This window comes from Pleurodeles waltl, chromosome 12, assembly GCF_031143425.1.
Source record: "Pleurodeles waltl isolate 20211129_DDA chromosome 12, aPleWal1.hap1.20221129, whole genome shotgun sequence".
NCBI lineage: Eukaryota > Metazoa > Chordata > Amphibia > Caudata > Salamandridae > Pleurodeles > Pleurodeles waltl.
The window spans coordinates 6,512,410-6,533,995 of NC_090451.1; the positions used below are offsets into that span (position 1 = coordinate 6,512,410).

The following is a 21,586-nucleotide window of genomic DNA, read 5'->3' on the forward strand; positions in this document are numbered from 1 at the left end:
CCTCCTGGGTTGAATTCCAGTGAGTAACAATCTAGGAAATTCCTAGGGTGGCTACTTGGTCCTCAGAGCATACATTTGTCAAGCATTATGGCTTAATAATTTTTCTGTTTTGCATTTGAGTACCAATGTTTTGAACTCTGCATTACCCTTAGTCCGTCTTGTCTTTGTCACAAACATTACATCCTGCCCACCTTCCCATCAGTCCTTTGGCAAGGGCTTGGCACCCAGGTTGGGTGCATGGGGCTAGCATTTAAGGATCCTCCTGTTCTTTCTTCCTGTTGGAAGGTGACATCACCTTACTTTGTAATGACTGTCACAAGGACGCAATGGACTAAGGCTAATGAAGATTACCAATAAGTAACCAACGCATCACCACTCTTTCTGAATGTGCGTGGCTCATTCCGCAGGACTAGTTCTTTGTATGATTCCTGGATTTTCAGAAGCCCTTTGATGGCAGCACCCCCACACTGAAAATTGTTTCAGCACCACTGTACAAGGGTCAGATGTCATGCTCATCTGCGGCGTAAATTTGCATTGAAGTAGTCTAACTCCCCAGGCCTTGTCTTTTGCTCAATTTGCCTTTGTGAGTTTTCTCTCAATCACTGTCGACTTCCTTTGATCTTTCTTTCTTCTTTCACTTCACCTTCGCCTTCAGTGTATCTTTCGGCCCTCTTAAGAGACACACCACCTTGTAGCCACTTCTATACTTCTGTCACCTAATTATTTTCCTATCCTTTCCCCTGTAACGTTGCTGATCCTAGCTATAGCATCACTATCCAGAATCTGTTCACCTGAGTTATGTTCCTCTTATCCCCACGCATCTAATAATCAGCTCTTGGTCTCCCTCCACCTCTCACGAGACATAGTCTGAGGCAGTGTCTCCATCTTGGAGAGACAATCCCTTGCACTTGTGTTGTTCTACTGGCGCTGCCGGCTTGAGCTTTGGTCAGTAGTGGCAAAAGAAGGGCTAATGGAAAGTGAACGTATACTGGAGCAACAGAGTGTATGGATTTATAAGAGCTTGATTAAATGAGAAAAAAAGAGTTTAGTTGAGAGAAAAAGTGCAACCCGGCCCGTACGGGGATCGAACCCACGACCTTGGCGTTATTAGCACCACGCTCTAACCAACTGAGCTAACCGGCCATGAGTACTAAAGATATCCTTTTTCCATGTAATGCAGATAGATAGAAGAGTTGGTCTCACTATCGCAATTCCTTCATACTTTTCTCCTTCCGCCCCCTGTCTGGATTACAATAACAAGAGCTGTGGAGTGCTGCTCGCCAGCCTCAGTGCCTCTTCTTTCACTCACTTTCACTGTGTGCTGTGATATCTTTGTAACATCGCTTGTTGCCGGAAAAAAAGGAAAGGATGGATAGTATTTTTATTCTCTTACAACAAAACCCAAAATGCATCGGCTTGCTTGGTCATTAAGTTTACAAGGCCAGCTGCTTTTGAGATATTATAATTATAGTGGTTATTCGGCGTTGGAGGTAAGAGAGTTTTTTTTAGGTCTGGCCGTTCCTTCTGCTTCAAATTACTTGAGCTCATGTCAACAAAATAACAACAAAACATAGCCAACGGTTCGTTGCTCAAGCCTTCCCTACTGCGCCTTCCCATGTCTCTCCTGCCGACCACAGTGCAGGAAATCTGAGTTTGCATTTGCGCGAAGAGACGTACAACACAAGAAGGCGCGCTTTTGTGCGCCGGGCACCACCCGGCCTGTGCATTCCTCACTGTCGTGAGATCAGTTTACTCAGCAGAGCATGACGCTGCAATTGGTTGGTAGGGCAGGCCTGACCAGAATAGTATATTTGGTGTCATGTATTTGATTGCATTTTTAAAACAGTAACAGAACTTAACTGCAATGTTTAAATAGGTCTAGACATATTTAAACAGTGTCAATTTAATAGAAGAATTGTGGACAATTCAGAGGGGAGGCACCAATTTTTTTTTTTTTCATTGGGTGGATGCGGCATTAAAGAGTTTGAAGACCACTGGTCTAAGTGCACACTAATATACCTGGATGCTCCTGAATCCTCGCAACAGATTCCAGCAAACCTGTCTGGAGAGCTACTGTGTTGGACTGATCCTGTCGATTCAAGTGGTCTTTCCTAGAGAGTCGGAGGTCATGGAAATAGATGGAGTTGATGGTAATCTACAGGGCTTTGAAGTTTTCCCATCATCATCTGTCTCAAAAAAATGTGCTAGTAAAGACAGAGAATAAGGTAGCTGTCTTTTACATTAACCAACAGTGAAGCATACATTCAAAATCCTTCAATGCAATAGCAGAACAATTGGGTTATTGGGCAGAGATCAACCTGTTGCACACGTCGGCAGTACACATCAAGGGCACCGACAATGTGATGGCAGACAGCTGGAGGTTTCCAAATTTGCTGGAGTTGACGTTATCCAGGTCGTTGTTTTGAGAGATATGCCGAGAGTTTGTGAAACCCTTTCTGGATCTCTTTTCAAACGAGGACAATGCTCATCTTTGTCGATTCGGATCCAGGCTTCCGGAACAAGGAGCCTAGGTAGTTGACGTATTGTTGATAAAGTGGCTGAGAAGTCTCCTTTATACATTCCCCCACTTTTTATTGATCCAGATGGTTCTCTTCAAGTCTCAGCAGGGGGGAGGGAACTTTATTCTTGTGGGCCCTTATTGGCCAGAGATGTCATGGTTTCCTCTTCTGAACCCCTGGCTCTTCTACCTCCTTGAGTACTGCTCAAGTGTGTCTCTGTCAGAACGTCGTCCCTGACCTTCTTGCTCCAACTCACTCTATCGCTTTGGAGGTTGAGAAGTCTGGACTGCTATCAAAGGGTCTTTCCTCTTCCTTAGTGGAGTTAATTCAGCACTCCAGCAGGCCTTCTACTTCGAAGTCTTACTCAAAGAACTGGAAGTCTTTTGAGACGTGATGTTCTGCTCATGATCTTTTGGCACCTACCTGTAGTTTGTCTGCTATTTTGCATTTTCTTCTGAATGGGTTTCACTTGAATCTCTTTCCACTCTGAAAGCTCATTGCTTTGCGATAAAGGTTTTTAGGGACTTTTCTGTACCTTCGTCGATGTTACAATCTTTGGTGTCTAGACTGTTCTGATCTTTTGTCAATTGTAAGACAAGTTGAAAAATCCCTTTTCTCCAACTCAGAATCTTCCTACTCTTTTATAGGCTTTGCAATTTTATCTCTTTGAGGATCTGGATACTGTAGACATAAAGATTGTTTCCTATAAAGTTATTTTCCTATTTCCTATCACCTTGCTGAGAACAATTGGGGAGCTGGGAGCCTTAAAATGCTGTCCTCTCTTCATTTGATACTTTGGAAGATGGGGTAACTTTAAGGCCTAGCCTTACCTTTGCTGCAAAGGTTAAGTCTATTTTTGATAGATCTTAGGAAATAATTCTTCCTTCTTTCATTCCCTCTCCTTCCTCTACGGAGGAACATTTGATGAATACACTTGATGTTTAAAGAGCTCTTTTCATTCATGTCACCAGGCCTCTGCAGTTCAGGAAAACCGACTCCTTGTTTGTGACTTTTGGACAGCCTGGAAAAGACAAGAAGGTGACTTTTATGACTCTGAGTAGGTGGATTAAGTTGTCAATTTTTCTGGCTTTGCAAGGCTTTTTAGAATATCTTCCAGTTCAGGGATGGTCTACGAGAGGAATGGCCACCTCCTGGGTTGAATTCCAGTGAGTAACAATCTAGGAAATTCCTAGGGTGGCTACTTGGTCCTCAGAGCATACATTTGTCAAGCATTATGGCTTAATAATTTTTCTGTTTTGCATTTGAGTACCAATGTTTTGAACTCTGCATTACCCTTAGTCCGTCTTGTCTTTGTCACAAACATTACATCCTGCCCACCTTCCCATCAGTCCTTTGGCAAGGGCTTGGCACCCAGGTTGGGTGCATGGGGCTAGCATTTAAGGATCCTCCTGTTCTTTCTTCCTGTTGGAAGGTGACATCACCTTACTTTGTAATGACTGTCACAAGGACGCAATGGACTAAGGCTAATGAAGATTACCAATAAGTAACCAACGCATCACCACTCTTTCTGAATGTGCGTGGCTCATTCCGCAGGACTAGTTCTTTGTATGATTCCTGGATTTTCAGAAGCCCTTTGATGGCAGCACCCCCACACTGAAAATTGTTTCAGCACCACTGTACAAGGGTCAGTTGTCATGCTCATCTGCGGCGTAAATTTGCATTGAAGTAGTCTAACTCCCCAGGCCTTGTCTTTTGCTCAATTTGCCTTTGTGAGTTTTCTCTCAATCACTGTCGACTTCCTTTGATCTTTCTTTCTTCTTTCACTTCACCTTCGCCTTCAGTGTATCTTTCGGCCCTCTTAAGAGACACACCACCTTGTAGCCACTTCTATACTTCTGTCACCTAATTATTTTCCTATCCTTTCCCCTGTAACGTTGCTGATCCTAGCTATAGCATCACTATCCAGAATCTGTTCACCTGAGTTCTGTTCCTCTTATCCCCACGCATCTAATAATCAGCTCTTGGTCTCCCTCCACCTCTCACGAGACATAGTCTGAGGCAGTGTCTCCATCTTGGAGAGACAATCCCTTGCACTTGTGTTGTTCTACTGGCGCTGCCGGCTTGAGCTTTGGTCAGTAGTGGCAAAAGAAGGGCTAATGGAAAGTGAACGTATACTGGAGCAACAGAGTGTATGGATTTATAAGAGCTTGATTAAATGAGAAAAAAAGAGTTTAGTTGAGAGAAAAAGTGCAACCTGGCCCGTACGGGGATCGAACCCACGACCTTGGCGTTATTAGCACCACGCTCTAACCAACTGAGCTAACCGGCCATGAGTACTAAAGATATCCTTTTTCCATGTAATGCAGATAGATAGAAGAGTTGGTCTCACTATCGCAATTCCTTCATACTTTTCTCCTTCCGCCCCCTGTCTGGATTACAATAACAAGAGCTGTGGAGTGCTGCTCGCCAACCTCAGTGCCTCTTCTTTCACTCAATTTCACTGTGTGCTGTGATATCTTTGTAACATCGCTTGTTGCCGGAAAAAAAGGAAAGGATGGATAGTATTTTTATTCTCTTACAACAAAACCCAAAATGCATCGGCTTGCTTGGTCATTAAGTTTACAAGGCCAGCTGCTTTTGAGATATTATAATTATAGTGGTTATTCGGCGTTGGAGGTAAGAGAGTTTTTTTTAGGTCTGGCCGTTCCTTCTGCTTCAAATTACTTGAGCTCATGTCAACAAAATAACAACAAAACATAGCCAACGGTTCGTTGCTCAAGCCTTCCCTACTGCGCCTTCCCATGTCTCTCCTGCCGACCACAGTGGAGGAAATCTGAGTTTACATTTGCTCGAAGAGACGTACAATACAAGAAGGCGCGCTTTCGTGCGCCGGGCACCACCCGGCCTGTGCATTCCTCACTGTCGTGAGATCAGTTTACTCAGCAGAGCATGACGCTGCAATTGGTTAGTAGGGCAGGCCTGACCAGAATAGTATATTTGGGGTCATGTATTTGATTGCATTTTTAAAACAGTAACAGAACTTAACTGCAATGTTTAAATAGGTCTAGACATATTTAAACAGTGTCAATTTAATAGAAGAATTGTGGACAATTCAGAGGGGAGGCACCAATGTTTTTTTTCCCCATTGGGTGGATGCGGCATTAAAGAGTTTGAAGACCACTGGTCTAAGTGGACACTAATACACCTGGATGCTCCTGAATTCCTCGCAACAGATGCCAGCAAACCTGGCTGGAGAGCTACTGTGTTGGACTGATCCTGTCGATTCAAGTGGTCTTTCCTAGAGAGTCAGAGGTCATGGAAATAGATGGAGTTGATGGTAATCTTCAGGGCTTTGAAGTTTTCCCATCATCATCTGTCTCAAAAAAATGTGCTAGTAAAGACAGAGAATAAGGTAGCTGTCTTTTACATTAACCAACAGTGAAGCATGCATTCAAAATCCCTCAATGCAATAGCAGAACAATTGGGTTATTGGGCAGAGATCAACCTGTTGCACACGTCGGCAGTACACATCAAGGGCACCGACAATGTGATGGCAGACAGCTGGAGGTTTCCAAATTTGCTGGAGTTGACGTTATCCAGGTCGTTGTTTTGAGAGATATGCCGAGAGTTTGTGAAACCCTTTCTGGATCTCTTTTCAAACAAGGACAATGCTCATCTTTGTCGATTCTGATCCAGGCTTCCGGAACAAGGAGCCTAGGTAGTGGACGTATTGGTGATAAAGTGGCTGAGAAGTCTCCTTTATACATTCCCCCACTTTTTATTGATCCAGATGGTTCTCTTCAAGTCTCAGCAGGGGGAGGGAACTTTATTCTTATGGGCCCTTATTGGCCAGAGATGTCATGGTTTCCTCTTCTGAACCCCTGGCTCTTCTACCTCCTTGGGTACTGCTCAAGTGTGTCTCTGTCAGAACGTTGTCCCTGACCTTCTTGCTCCAACTCACTCTATCGCTTTGGAGGTTGAGAAGTCTGGACTGCTAGCAAAGGGTCTTTCCTCTTCCTTAGTGGAGTTAATTCAGCACTCCAGCAGGCCTTCTACTTCGAAGTCTTACTCAAAGAACTGGAAGTCTTTTGAGACGTGATGTTCTGCTCATGATCTTTTGGCACCTACCTGTAGTTTGTCTGCTATTTTGCATTTTCTTCTGAATGGGTTTCACTTGAATCTCTTTCCACTCTGAAAGCTCATTGCTTTGCGATAAAGGTTTTTAGGGACTTTTCTGTACCTTCGTCGATGTTACAATCTTTGGTTTCTAGACTGTTCTGATCTTTTGTCAATTGTAAGACCAGTTGAAAAATCCCTTTTCTCCAACTCAGAATCTTCCTACTCTTTTATAGGCTTTGCAATTTTATCTCTTTGAGGATCTGGATACTGTAGACATAAAGATTGTTTCCTATAAATTTATTTTCCTATTTCCTATCACCTTGCTGAGAACAATTGGGGAGCTGGGAGCCTTAAAATGCTGTCCTCTCTTCATTTGATACTTTGGAAGATGGGGTAACTTTAAGGCCTAGCCTTACCTTTGCTGCAAAGGTTAAGTCTATTTTTGATAGATCTTAGGAAATAATTCTTCCTTCTTTCATTCCCTCTCCTTCCTCTCCGGAGGAATATTTTCTGAATACACTTGATGTTTAAAGAGCTCTTTTCGTTCATGTCACCAGGCCTCTGCAGTTCAGGAAAACCGACTCCTTGTTTGTGACTTTTGGACAGCCTGGAAAAGACAAGAAGGTGACTTTTATGACTCTGAGTAGGTGGATTAAGTTGTCAATTTTTCTGGCTTTGCAAGGCTTTTTAGAATATCTTCCAGTTCAGGGATGGTCTACGAGAGGAATGGCCACCTCCTGGGTTGAATTCCAGTGAGTAACAATCTAGGAAATTCCTAGGGTGGCTACTTGGTCCTCAGAGCATACATTTGTCAAGCATTATGGCTTAATAATTTTTCTGTTTTGCATTTGAGTACCAATGTTTTGAACTCTGCAAATACCCTTAGTCCATCTTGTCTTTGTCACAAACATTACATCCTGCCCACCTTCCCATCAGTCCTTTGGCAAGGGCTTGGCACCCAGGTTGGGTGCATGGGGCTAGCATTTAAGGATCCTCCTGTTCTTTCTTCCTGTTGGAAGGTGACATCACCTTACTTTGTAATGACTGTCACAAGGACGCAATGGACTAAGGCTAATGAAGATTACCAATAAGTAACCAACGCATCACCACTCTTTCTGAATGTGCGTGGCTCATTCCGCAGGACCAGTTCTTTGTATGATTCCTGGATTTTCAGAAGCCCTTTGATGGCAGCACCCCCACACTGAAAATTGTTTCAGCACCACTGTACAAGGGTCAGTTGTCATGCTCATCTGTGGCGTAAATTTGCATTGAAGTAGTCTAACTCCCCAGGCCTTGTCTTTTGCTCAATTTGCCCTTGTGAGTTTTCTCTCAATCACTGTCGACTTCCTTTGATCTTTCTTTCTTCTTTCACTTCACCTTCGCCTTCAGTGTATCTTTCGGCCCTCTTAAGAGACACACCCCCTTGTAGCCACTTCTATACTTCTGTCACCTAATTATTTTCCTATCCTTTCCCCTGTAACGTTGCTGATCCTAGCTATAGCATCACTATCCAGAATCTGTTCACCTGAGTTATGTTCCTCTTATCCCCACGCATCTAATAATCAGCTCTTGGTCTCCCTCCACCTCTCACGAGACATAGTCTGAGGCAGTGTCTCCATCTTGGAGAGACAATCCCTTGCACTTGTGTTGTTCTACTGGCGCTGCCGGCTTGAGCTTTGGTCAGCAGTGGCAAAAGAAGGACTAATGGAAAGTGAACGTATACTGGAGCAACAGAGTGTATGGATTCATAAGAGGTTGATTAAATGAGAAAAAAAGAGTTTAGTTGAGAGAAAAAATGCAACCTGGCCCGTACGGGGATCGAACCCATGACCTTGGCGTTATTAGCACCACACTCTAACCAACTGAGCTAACCAGCCATGAGTACTAAAGATATCCTTTTTCCATGTAATGCATATAGAGAGAAGAGTTGGTCTCCCTATCGCAATTCCTTCATACTTTTCTCCTTCCGCCCCCTGTCTGGATTACAATAACAAGAGCTGTGGAGTGCTGCTCGCCAGCCTCAGTGCCTCTTCTTTCACTCAATTTCACTGTGTGCTGTGATATCTTTGTAACATCGCTTGTTGCCGGAAAAAAAGGAAAGGATGGATAGTATTTTTATTCTTTTACAACAAAACCCAAAATACATCGGCTTGCTTGGTCATTAAGTTTACAAGGCCAGCTGCTTTTGAGATATTATAATTATAGTGGTTATTCGGCGTTGGAGGTAAGAGAGTTTTTTTTAGGTCTGGCCGTTCCTTCTGCTTCAAATTACTTGAGCTCATGTCAACAAAGTAACAACAAAACATAGCCAACGGTTCGTTGCTCAAGCCTTCCCTACTGCGCCTTCCCATGTCTCTCCTGCCGACCACAGTGCAGGGAATCTGAGTTTGCATTTGCGCGAAGAGACGTACAACATAAGAAGGCGCGCTTTTGTGCGCCGGGCACCACCCGGCCTGTGCATTCCTCACTGTCGTGAGATCAGTTTACTCAGCAGAGCATGACGCTGCAATTGGTTAGTAGGGCAGGCCTGACCAGAATAGTATATTTGGGGTCATGTATTTGATTGCATTTTTAAAACAGTAACAGAACTTAACTGCAATGTTTAAATAGGTCTAGACATATTTAAACAGTGTCAATTTAATAGAAGAATTGTGGACAATTCAGAGGGGAGGCACCAATGTTTTTTTTCCCCATTGGGTGGATACGGCATTAAAGAGTTTGAAGACCACTGGTCTAAGTGGACACTAATACACCTGGATGCTCCTGAATCCTCGCAACAGATGCCAGCAAACCTGGCTGGAGAGCTACTGTGTTGGACTGATCCTGTCGATTCAAATGGTCTTTCCTAGAGAGTCGGAGGTCATGGAAATAGATGGAGTTGATGGTAATCTTCAGGGCTTTGAAGTTTTCCCATCGTCATCTGTCTCAAAAAAATGTGCTAGTAAAGACAGAGAATAAGGTAGCTGTCTTTTACATTAACCAACAGTGAAGCATGCATTCAAAATCCCTCAATGCAATAGCAGAACAATTGGGTTATTGGGCAGAGATCAACCTGTGGCACACGTCGGCAGTACACATCAAGGGCACTGACAATGTGATGGCAGACAGCTGGAGGTTTCCAAATTTGCTGGAGTTGACGTTATCCAAGTCGTTGTTTTGAGAGATATGCCGAGAGTTTGTGAAACCCTTTCTGGATCTCTTTTCAAACAAGGACAATGCTCATCTTTGTCGATTCTGATCCAGGCTTCCGGAACAAGGAGCCTAGGTAGTGGACGTATTGGTGATAAAGTGGCTGAGAAGTCTCCTTTATACATTCCCCCACTTTTTATTGATCCAGATGGTTCTCTTCAAGTCTCAGCAGGGGCGAGGGAACTTTATTCTTGTGGGCCCTTATTGGCCAGAGATGTCATGGTTTCCTCTTCTGAACCCCTGGCTCTTCTACCTCCTTGGGTACTGCTCAAGTGTGTCTCTCTCAGAACGTCATCCCTGACCTTCTTGCTCCAACTCACTCTATCGCTTTGGAGGTTGAGAAGTCTGGACTGCTAGCAAAGGGTCTTTCCTCTTCGTTAGTGGAGTTAATTCAGCACTCCAGCAGGCCTTCTACTTCGAAGTCTTACTCAAAGAACTGAAAGTCTTTTGAGACGTGATGTTCTGCTCATGATCTTTTGGCACCTACCTGTAGTTTGTCTGCTATTTTGTATTTTCTTCTGAATGGGTTTCACTTGAATCTCTTTCCACACTGAAAGCTCATTGCTTTGGGATAAAGGTTTTTAGGGACTTTTCTGTACCTTCGAAGATGTTACAATCTTTGGTGTCTAGACTGTTCTGATCTTTTGTCAATTGTAAGAACAGTTGAAAAATCCCTTTTCTCCAACTCAGAATCTTCCTACTCTTTTATAGGATTTGCAATTTTATCTCTTTGAGGATCTGGATACTGTAGACATAAAGATTGTTTCCTATAAAGTTATTTTCCTATTTCCTATCACCTTGCTGAGAACAATTGGGGAGCTGGGAGCCTTAAAATGCTGTCCTCTCTTCATTTGATACTTTGGAAGATGGGGTAACTTTAAGGCCTAGCCTTACCTTTGCTGCAAAGGTTAAGTCTATTTTTGATAGATCTTAGGAAATAATTCTTCCTTCTTTCATTCCCTCTCCTTCCTCTCGGGAGGAACATTTGCTGAATTCACAGATGTTAAAAGAGCTCTTTCATTCATGTCACCAGGCCTCTGCAGTTCAGGAAAACCGACTCCTTGTTTGTGACTTTTGGACAGCCTGGAAAAGACAAGAAGGTGACTTTTATGACTCTGAGTAGGTGGATTAAGTTGTCAATTTTTCTTGATTTGCAAGGCTTTTTAGAATATCTTCCAGTTCAGGGATGGTCTACGAGAGGAATGGCCACCTCCTGGGTTGAATTCCAGTGAGTAACAATCTAGGAAATTCCTAGGGTGGCTACTTGGTCCTCAGAGCATACATTTGTCAAGCATTATGGCTTAATAATTTTTCGGTTTTGCATTTGAGTACCAATGTTTTGAACTCTGCATTACCCTTAGTCCATCTTGTCTTTGTCACAAACATTACATCCTGCCCACCTTCCCATCAGTCCTTTGGCAAGGGCTTGGCACCCAGGTTGGGTGCATGGGGCTAGCATTTAAGGATCCTCCTGTTCTTTCTTCCTGTTGGAAGGTGACATCACCTTACTTTGTAATGACTGTCACAAGGACGCAATGGACTAAGGCTAATGAAGATTACCAATAAGTAACCAACGCATCACCACTCTTTCTGAATGTGCGTGGCTCATTCCGCAGGACTAGTTCTTTGTATGATTCCTGGATTTTCAGAAGCCCTTTGATGGCAGCACCCCCACACTGAAAATTGTTTCAGCACCACTGTACAAGGGTCAGTTGTCATGCTCATTTGCAGCGTAAATTTGCATTGAAGTAGTCTAACTCCCCAGGCCTTGTCTTTTGCTCAATTTGCCTTTGTGAGTTTTCTCTCAATCACTGTCGACTTCCTTTGATCTTTCTTTCTTCTTTCACTTCACCTTCGCCTTCAGTGTATCTTTCGGCCCTCTTAAGAGACACACCCCCTTGTAGCCACTTCTATACTTCTGTCACCTAATTATTTTCCTATCCTTTCCCCTGTAACGTTGCTGATCCTAGCTATAGCATCACTATCCAGAATCTGTTCACCTGAGTTATGTTCCTCTTATCCCCACGCATTTAATAATCAGCTCTTGGTCTCCCTCCACCTCTCACGAGACATAGTCTGAGGCAGTGTCTCCATCTTGGAGAGACAATCCCTTGCACTTGTGTTGTTCTACTGGCGCTGCCGGCTTGAGCTTTGGTCAGCAGTGGCAAAAGAAGGACTAATGGAAAGTGAACGTATACTGGAGCAACAGAGTGTTTGGATTTATAAGAGCTTGATTAAATGAGAAAAAAAGAGTTTAGTTGAGAGAAAAATGCAACCTGTCCCGTACGGGGATCGAACCCACGACCTTGGCGTTATTAGCACCACGCTCTAACCAACTGAGCTAACCAGCGATGAGTACTAAAGATATCCTTTTTCCATGTAATGCAGATAGATAGAAGAGTTGGTCTCACGATCGCAATTCCTTCATACTTTTCTCCTTCCGCCCCCTGTCTGGATTACAATAACAAGAGCTGTGGAGTGCTGCACGCCAGCCTCAGTGCCTCTTCTTTCACTCAATCTCACTGTGTGCTGTGATATCTTTGTAACATCGCTTGTTGCCGGAAAAAAAGGAAAGGAGGGATAGTATTTTTATTCTTTTACAACAAAACCCAAAATGCATCGGCTTGCTTGGTCATTAAGTTTACAAGGCCAGCTGCTTTTGAGATATTATAATTATAGTGGTTATTCGGCGTTGGAGGTAAGAGAGTTTTTTTTAGGTCTGGCCGTTCCTTCTGCTTCAAATTACTTGAGCTCATGTCAACAAAGTAACAACAAAACATAGCCAACGGTTCGTTGCTCAAGCCTTCCCTACTGCGCCTTCCCATGTCTCTCCTGCCGACCACAGTGCAGGAAATCTGAGTTTGCATTTGCGCGAAGAGACGTACAACACAAGAAGGCGCGCTTTTGTGCGCCGGGCACCACCCGGCCTGTGCATTCCTCACTGTTGTGAGATCAGTTTACTCAGCAGAGCATGACGCTGCAATTGGTTAGTAGGGCAGGCCTGACCAGAATAGTATATTTGGGGTCATGTATTTGATTGCATTTTTAAAACAGTAACAGAACTTAACTGCAATGTTTAAATAGGTCTAGACATATTTAAACAGTGTCAATTTAATAGAAGAATTGTGGACAATTCAGAGGGGAGGCACCAATGTTTTTTTTTCCCATTGGGTGGATGCGGCATTAAAGAGTTTGAAGACCACTGGTCTAAGTGGACACTAATATACCTGGATGCTCCTGAATCCTCGCAACAGATGCCAGCAAACCTGGCTGGAGAGCTACTGTGTTGGACTGATCCTGTCAATTCAAGTGGTCTTTCCTAGAGAGTCGGAGGTCATGGAAATAGATGGAGTTGATGGTAATCTTCAGGGCTTTGAAGTTTTCCCATCATCTTCTGTCTCAAAAAAATGTGCTAGTAAAGACAGAGAATAAGGTAGCTGTCTTTTACATTAACCAACAGTGAAGCATGCATTCAAAATCCCTCAATGCAATAGCAGAACAATTGGGTTATTGGGCAGAGATCAACCTGTTGCACACGTCGGCAGTACACATCAAGGGCACCGACAATGTGATGGCAGACAGCTGGAGGTTTCCAAATTTGCTGGAGTTGACGTTATCCAGGTCGTTGTTTTGAGAGATATGCCGAGAGTTTGTGAAACCCTTTCTGGATCTCTTTTCAAACAAGGACAATGCTCATCTTTGTCGATTCTGATCCAGGCTTCCGGAACAAGGAGCCTAGGTAGTGGACGTATTGGTGATAAAGTGGCTGAGAAGTCTCCTTTATACATTCCCCCACTTTTTATTGATCCATATGGTTCTCTTCAAGTCTCAGCAGGGGCAGGGAACTTTATTCTTGTGGGCCCTTATTGGCCAGAGATGTCATGGTTTCCTCTTCTGAACCCCTGGCTCTTCTACCTCCTTGAGTACTGCTCAAGTGTGTCTCTGTCAGAACGTCGTCCCTGACCTTCTTGCTCCAACTCACTCTATCGCTTTGGAGGTTGAGAAGTCTGGACTGCTATCAAAGGGTCTTTCCTCTTCCTTAGTGGAGTTAATTCAGCACTCCAGCAGGCCTTCTACTTCGAAGTCTTACTCAAAGAACTGGAAGTCTTTTGAGACGTGATGTTCTGCTCATGATCTTTTGGCACCTACCTGTAGTTTGTCTGCTATTTTGCATTTTCTTCTGAATGGGTTTCACTTGAATCTCTTTCCACACTGAAAGCTCATTGCTTTGCGATAAAGGTTTTTAGGGACTTTTCTGTACCTTCGAAGATGTTACAATCTTTGGTGTCTAGACTGTTCTGATCTTTTGTCAATTGTAAGACTAGTTGAAAAATCCCTTTTCTCCAACTCAGAATCTTCCTACTCTCTTATAGGCTTTTCAATTTTATCTCTTTGAGGATCTGGATACTGTAGACATAAAGATTGTTTCCTATAAAGTTATTTTCCTATTTCCTATCACCTTGCTGAGAACAATTGGGGAGCTGGGAGCCTTAAAATGCTGTCCTCTCTTCATTTGATACTTTGGAAGATGGGGTAACTTTAAGGCCTAGCCTTACCTTTGCTGCAAAGGTTAAGTCTATTTTTGATAGATCTTAGGAAATAATTCTTCCTTCTTTCATTCCCTCTCCTTCCTCTCCGGAGGAATATTTTCTGAATACACTTGATGTTTAAAGAGCTCTTTTCATTTATGTCACCAGGCCTCTGCAGTTCAGGAAAACCGACTCCTTGTTTGTGACTTTTGGACAGCCTGGAAAAGACAAGAAGGTGACTTTTATGACTCTGAGTAGGTGGATTAAGTTGTCAATTTTTCTGGCTTTGCAAGGCTTTTTAGAATATCTTCCAGTTCAGGGATGGTCTACGAGAGGAATGGCCACCTCCTGGGTTGAATTCCAGTGAGTAACAATCTAGGAAATTCCTAGGGTGGCTACTTGGTCCTCAGAGCATACATTTGTCAAGCATTATGGCTTAATATTTTTTCTGTTTTGCATTTGAGTACCAATGTTTTGAACTCTGCATTACCCTTAGTCCATCTTGTCTTTGTCACAAACATTACATCCTGCCCACCTTCCCATCAGTCCTTTGGCAAGGGCTTGGCACCCAGGTTGGGTGCATGGGGCTAGCATTTAAGGATCCTCCTGTTCTTTCTTCCTGTTGGAAGGTGACATCACCTTACTTTGTAATGACTGTCACAAGGACGCAATGGACTAAGGCTAATAAAGATTACCAATAAGTAACCAACGCATCACCACTCTTTCTGAATGTGCGTGGCTCATTCCGCAGGACTAGTTCTTTGTATGATTCCTGGATTTTCAGAAGCCCTTTGATGGCAGCACCCCCACACTAAAAAATTGTTTCAGCACCACTGTACAAGGGTCAGTTGTCATGCTCATCTGCGGCGTAAATTTGCATTGAAGTAGTATAACTCCCCAGGCCTTGTCTTTTGCTCAATTTGCCTTTGTGAGTTTTCTCTCAATCACTGTCGACTTCCTTTGATCTTTCTTTCTTCTTTCACTTCACCTTCGCCTTCAGTGTATCTTTCGGCCCTCTTAAGCGACACACCCCCTTGTAGCCACTTCTATACTTCTGTCACCTAATTATTTTCCTATCCTTTCCCCTGTAACGTTGCTGATCCTAGCTATAGCATCACTATCCAGAATCTGTTCACCTGAGTTAAGTTCCTCTTATTCCCACGCATCTAATAATCAGCTCTTGGTCTCCCTCCACCTCTCACGAGACATAGTCTGAGGCAGTGTCTCCATCTTGGAGAGACAATCCCTTGCACTTGTGTTGTTCTACTGGCGCTGCCGGCTTGAGCTTTGGTCAGCAGTGGCAAAAGAAGGACTAATGGAAAGTGAACGTATACTGGAGCAACAGAGTGTATGGATTTATAATAGCTTGATTAAATGAGAAAAAAAGAGTTTAGTTGAGAGAAAAAATGAAACCTGGCCCGTACGGGGATCGAACCCGCGACCTTGGCGTTATTAGCACCACGCTCCAACCAACTGAGCTAACCAGTCATGAGTACTACAAATATCCTTTTTCCATGAAATGCAGATAGATAGAAGAGTCGGTCTTACTATCGTAATTCCTTCATACTTTTCTCCTTCCGCCCCCTGTCTGGATTACAATAACAAGAGCTGTGGAGTGCTGCACGCCAGCCTCAGTGCCTCTTCTTTCACTCAATCTCACTGTGTGCTGTGATATCTTTGTAACATCGCTTGTTGCCGGAAAAAAAGGAAAGGATGGATAGTATTTTTATTCTTTTACAACAAAACCCAAAATGCATCGGCTTGCTTGCTCATTAAGTTTACAAGGCCAGCTGGTTTTGAGATATTATAATTATAGTGGTTATTCGGCGTTGGAGGTAAGAGAGTTTTTTTTAGGTCTGGCCGTTCCTTCTGCTTCAAATTACTTGAGCTCATGTCAACAAAGTAACAACAAAACATAGCCAACGGTTCGTTGCTCAAGCCTTCCCTACTGCGCCTTCCCATGTCTCTCCTGCCGACCACAGTGCAGGAAATCTGAGTTTGCATTTGCGCGAAGAGACGTACAACTGAAGAAGGCGCGCTTTTGTGCGCCGGGCACCACCCGGCCTGTGCATTCCTCACTGTTGTGAGATCAGTTTACTCAGCAGAGCATGACGCTGCAATTGGTTAGTAGGGCAGGCCTGACCAGAATAGTATATTTGGGGTCATGTATTTGATTGCATTTTTAAAACAGTAACAGAACTTAACTGCAATGTTTAAATAGGTCTAGACTTTTTTAAACAGTGTCAATTTAATAGAAGAATTGTGGACAATTCAGAGGGGGGGCACCAATGTTTTTTTTTCCCATTGGGTGGATGCGGCATTAAGGAGTTTGAAGACCACTGGTCTAAGTGGACACTAATACACCAGGATGCTCCTGAATTCCTCGCAACAGATGCCAGCAAACCTGGCTGGAGAGCTACTGTGTTGGACTGATCCTGTCAATTCAAGTGGTCTTTCCTAGAGAGTCGGAGGTCATGGAAATAGATGGAGTTGATGGTAATCTTCAAGGCTTTGAAGTTTTCCCATCATCATCTGTCTCAAAAAAATGTGCTAGTAAAGACAGAGAATAAGGTAGCTGTCTTTTACATTAACCAACAGTGAAGCATGCATTCAAAATCCCTCAATGCAATAGCAGAACAATTGGGTTATTGGGCAGAGATCAACCTGTTGCACACGTCGGCAGTACACATCAAGGGCACCGACAATGTGATGGCAGACAGCTGGAGGTTTCCAAATTTGCTGGAGTTGACGTTATCCAGGTCGTTGTTTTGAGAGATATGCCGAGAGTTTGTGAAACCCTTTCTGGATCTCTTTTCAAACAAGGACAATGCTCATCTTTGTCGATTCTGATCCAGGCTTCCGGAACAAGGAGCCTAGGTAGTGGACGTATTGGTGATAAAGTGGCTGAGAAGTCTCCTTTATACATTCCCCCACTTTTTATTGATCCAGATGGTTCTCTTCAAGTCTCAGCAGGGGCGAAGGAACTTTATTCTTGTGGGCCCTTATTGGCCAGAGATGTAATGGTTTCCTCTTCTGAACCCTGGCTCTTCTACCTCATTGGGTACTGCTCAAGTGTGTCTCTCTCAGAACGTCGTCCCTGACCTTCTTGCTCCAACTCACTCTATCGCTTTGGAGGTTGAGAAGTCTGGACTGCTAGCAAAGGGTCTTTCCTCTTCCTTAGTGGAGTTAATTCAGCACTCCAGCAGGCCTTCTACTTCGAAGTCTTACTCAAAGAACTGGAAGTCTTTTGAGACGTGATGTTCTGCTCATGATCTTTTGGCACCTACCTGTAGTTTGTCTGCTATTTTGCATTTTCTTCTGAATGGGTTTCACTTGAATCTCTTTCCACTCTGAAAGCTCATTGCTTTGCGATAAAGGTTTTTAGGGACTTTTCTGTACCTTCGAAGATGTTACAATCTTTGGTGTCTAGACTGTTCTGATCTTTTGTCAATTGTAAGACCAGTTGAAAAATCCCTTTTCTCCAACTCAGAATCTTCCTACTCTTTTATAGGCTTTGCAATTTTATCTCTTTGAGGATCTGGATACTGTAGACATAAAGATTGTTTCCTATAAAGTTACTTTCCTATTTCCTATCACCTTGCTGAGAACAATTGGGGAGCTGGGAGCCTTAAAATGCTGTCCTCTCTTCATTTGATACTTTGGAAGATGGGGTAACTTTAAGGCCTAGCCTTACCTTTGCTGCAAAGGTTAAGTCTATTTTTGATAGATCTTAGGAAATAATTCTTCCTTCTTTCATTCCCTCTCCTTCCTCTCCGGAGGAATATTTTCTGAATACACTTGATGTTTAAAGAGCTGTTTTCATTTATGTCACCAGGCCTCTGCAGTTCAGGAAAACCGACTCCTTGTGTGTGACTTTTGGACAGCCTGGAAAAGACAAGAAGGTGACTTTTATGACTCTGAGTAGGTGGATTAAGTTGTCAATTTTTCTGGCTTTGCAAGGCTTTTTAGAATATCTTCCAGTTCAGGGATGGTCTACGAGAGGAATGGCCACCTCCTGGGTTGAATTCCAGTGAGTAACAATCTAGGAAATTCCTAGGGTGGCTACTTGGTCCTCAGATCATACATTTGTCAAGCATTATGGCTTAATAATTTTTCTGTTTTGCATTTGAGTACCAATGTTTTGAACTCTGCATTACCCTTAGTCCATCTTGTCTTTGTCACAAACATTACATCCTGCCCACCTTCCCATCAGTCCTTTGGCAAGGGCTTGGCACCCAGGTTGGGTGCATGGCGCTAGCATTTAAGGATCCTCCTGTTCTTTCTTCCTGTTGGAAGGTGACATCACCTTACTTTGTAATGACTGTCACAAGGACGCAATGGACTAAGGCTAATGAAGATTACCAATAAGTAACCAACGCATCACCACTCTTTCTGAATGTGCGTGGCTCATTCCTCAGGACTAGTTCTTTGTATGATTCCTGGATTTTCAGAAGCCCTTTGATGGCAGCACCCCCACACTGAAAATTGTTTCAGCACCACTGTACAAGGGTCAGTTGTCATGCTCATCTGCGGCGTAAATTTGCATTGAAGTAGTCTAACTCCCCAGGCCTTGTCTTTTGCTCAATTTGCCTTTGTGAGTTTTCTCTCAATCACTGTCGACTTCCTTTGATCTTTCTTTCTTCGTTCACTTCCCCTTCGCCTTCAGTGTATCTTTCGGCCCTCTTAAGAGACACACCCCCTTGTAGCCACTTCTATACTTCTGTCACCTAATTATTTTCCTATCCTTTCGCCTGTAACGTTGCTGATCCTAGCTATAGCATCACTATCCAGAATCTGTTCACCTGAGTTATGTTCCTCTTATCCCCACGCATCTAATAATCAGCTCTTGGTCTCCCTCCACCTCTCACGAGACATAGTCTGAGGCAGTGTCTCCATCTTGGAGAGACAATCCCTTGCACTTGTGTTGTTCTACTGGCGCTGCCGGCTTGAGCTTTGGTCAGCAGTGGCAAAAGAAGGACTAATGGAAAGTGAACGTATACTGGAGCAACAGAGTGTATGGATTTATGAGAGCTTGATTAAATGAGAAAAAAAGAGTTTAGTTGAGAGAAAAAATGCAACCTTGCCCGTACGGGGATCGAACCCACGACCTTGTCGTTACTAGCACCACGCTTTAACCAACTGAGCTAACCGGCCATGAGTACTAAAGATATCCTTTTTCCATGTAATGCAGATAGATAGAAGAGTTGGTCTCACTATCGCAATTCCTTCATACTTTTCTCCTTCCGCCCCCTGTTTGGATTACAATAACAAGAGCTGTGGAGTGCTGCACGCCAGCCTCAGTGCCTCTTCTTTCACTCAATCTCACTGTGTGCTGTGATATCTTTGTAACATCGCTTGTTGCCGGAAAGAAAGGAAAGGAGGGATAGTATTTTTATTCTTTTACAACAAAACCCAAAATGCATCGGCTTGCTTGGTCATTAAGTTTACAAGGCCAGCTGCTTTTGAGATATTATAATTATAGTGGTTATTCGGCGTTGGAGGTAAGAGAGTTTTTTTTAGGTCTGGCCGTTCCTTCTGCTTCAAATTACTTGAGCTCATATCAACAAAGTAACAACAAAACATAGCCAACGGTTCGTTGCTCAAGCCTTCCCTACTGCGCCTTCCCATGTCTCTCCTGCCGACCACAGTGCAGGAAATCTGAGTTTGCATTTGCGCGAAGAGACGTACAACACAAGAAGGCGCGCTTTTGTGCGCCGGGCACCACCCGGCCCGTGCATTCCTCACTGTCGTGAGATCAGTTTACTCAGCAGAGCATGACGCTGCAATTGGTTAGTAGGGCAGGCCTGACCAGAATAGTATATTTGGGGTCATGTATTTGATTGCATTTTTAAAACAGTAACAGAACTTAACTGCAATGTTTAAATAGGTCTAGACTTTTTTAAACAGTGTCAATTTAATAGAAGAATTGTGGACAATTCAGAGGGGAGGCACCAATGTTTTTTTTTCCCATTGGGTGGATGCGGCATTAAAGAGTTTGAAGACCACTGGTCTAAGTGGACACCAATACACCTGGATGCTCCTGAATTCCTCGCAACAGATGCCAGCAAACCTGGCTGGAGAGCTACTGTGTTGGACTGATCCTGTCGATTCAAGTGGTCTTTCCTAGAGGGTCAGAGGTCATGGAAATAGATGGAGTTGATGGTAATCTTCCGGGCTTTGAAGTTTTCCCATCATCTTCTGTCTCAAAAAAATGTGCTAGTAAAGACAGAGAATAAGGTAGCTGTCTTTTACATTAACCAACAGTGAAGCATGCATTCAAAATCCCTCAATGCAATAGCAGAACAATTGGGTTATTGGGCAGAGATCAACCTGTTGCACACGTCGGCAGTACACATCAAGGGCACCGACAATATGATGGCAGACAGCTGGAGGTTTCCAAATTTGCTGGAGTTGACGTTATCCAATTCGTTGTTTTGAGAGATATGCCGAGAGTTTGTGAAACCCTTTCTGGATCTCTTTTCAAACAAGGACAATGCTCATCTTTGTCGATTCTGATCCAGGCTTCCGGAACAAGGAGCCTAGGTAGTGGACGTATTGGTGATAAAGTGGCTGAGAAGTCTCCTTTATACATTCCCCCACTTTTTATTGATCCAGATGGTTCTCTTCAAGTCTCAGCAGGGGCGTGGGAACTTTATTCTTGTGGGCCCTTATTGGCCAGAGATGTCATGGTTTCCTCTTCTGAACCCCTGGCTCTTCTACCTCCTTGGGTACTGCTCAAGTGTGTCTCTCTCAGAACGTCATCCCTGACCTTCTTGCTCCAACTCACTCTATCGCTTTGGAGGTTGAGAAGTCTGGACTGCTAGCAAAGGCTCTTTCCTCTTCCTTAGTGGAGTTAATTCAGCACTCCAGCAGGCCTTCTACTTCGAAGTCTTACTCAAAGAACTGGAAGTCTTTTGAGACGTGATGTTCTGCTCATGATCTTTTGGCGCCTACCTGTAGTTTGTCTGCTATTTTGCATTTTCTTCTGGATGGGTTTCACTTGAATCTCTTTCCACACTGAAAGCTCATTGCTTTGCGATAAAGGTTTTTAGGGACTTTTCTGTACCTTCGAAGATGTTACAATCTTTGGTGTCTAGACTGTTCTGATCTTTTGTCAATTGTAAGACTAGTTGAAAAATCCCTTTTCTCCAACTCAGAATCTTCCTACTCTCTTATAGGCTTTTCAATTTTATCTCTTTGAGGATCTGGATACCTTAGACATAAAGATTGTTTCCTATAAAGTTATTTTCCTATTTCCTATCACCTTGC

The 21,586-nt window shown here is 43.5% G+C and overlaps 4 non-coding genes across 4 annotated transcripts; all 4 read right to left on the reverse strand.

Moving 5' to 3' along the window:
- Nucleotides 1–1,069: 1,069 nt before the first annotated feature.
- TRNAI-AAU (transfer RNA isoleucine (anticodon AAU)) lies at nucleotides 1,070–1,143 on the reverse strand. The gene has a single exon. It is a non-coding gene; the product is annotated as a tRNA-Ile (tRNA).
- Nucleotides 1,144–4,735: 3,592 nt separating this feature from the next.
- TRNAI-AAU (transfer RNA isoleucine (anticodon AAU)) lies at nucleotides 4,736–4,809 on the reverse strand. Its single transcript has one exon. It is a non-coding gene; the product is annotated as a tRNA-Ile (tRNA).
- A 3,593-nt stretch (nucleotides 4,810–8,402) lies between these two features.
- On the reverse strand, nucleotides 8,403–8,476 carry TRNAI-AAU (transfer RNA isoleucine (anticodon AAU)). The gene has a single exon. It is a non-coding gene; the product is annotated as a tRNA-Ile (tRNA).
- A 10,921-nt stretch (nucleotides 8,477–19,397) lies between these two features.
- On the reverse strand, nucleotides 19,398–19,471 carry TRNAT-AGU (transfer RNA threonine (anticodon AGU)). The gene has a single exon. It is a non-coding gene; the product is annotated as a tRNA-Thr (tRNA).
- Between the last annotated feature and the right edge of the window lie 2,115 nt (nucleotides 19,472–21,586).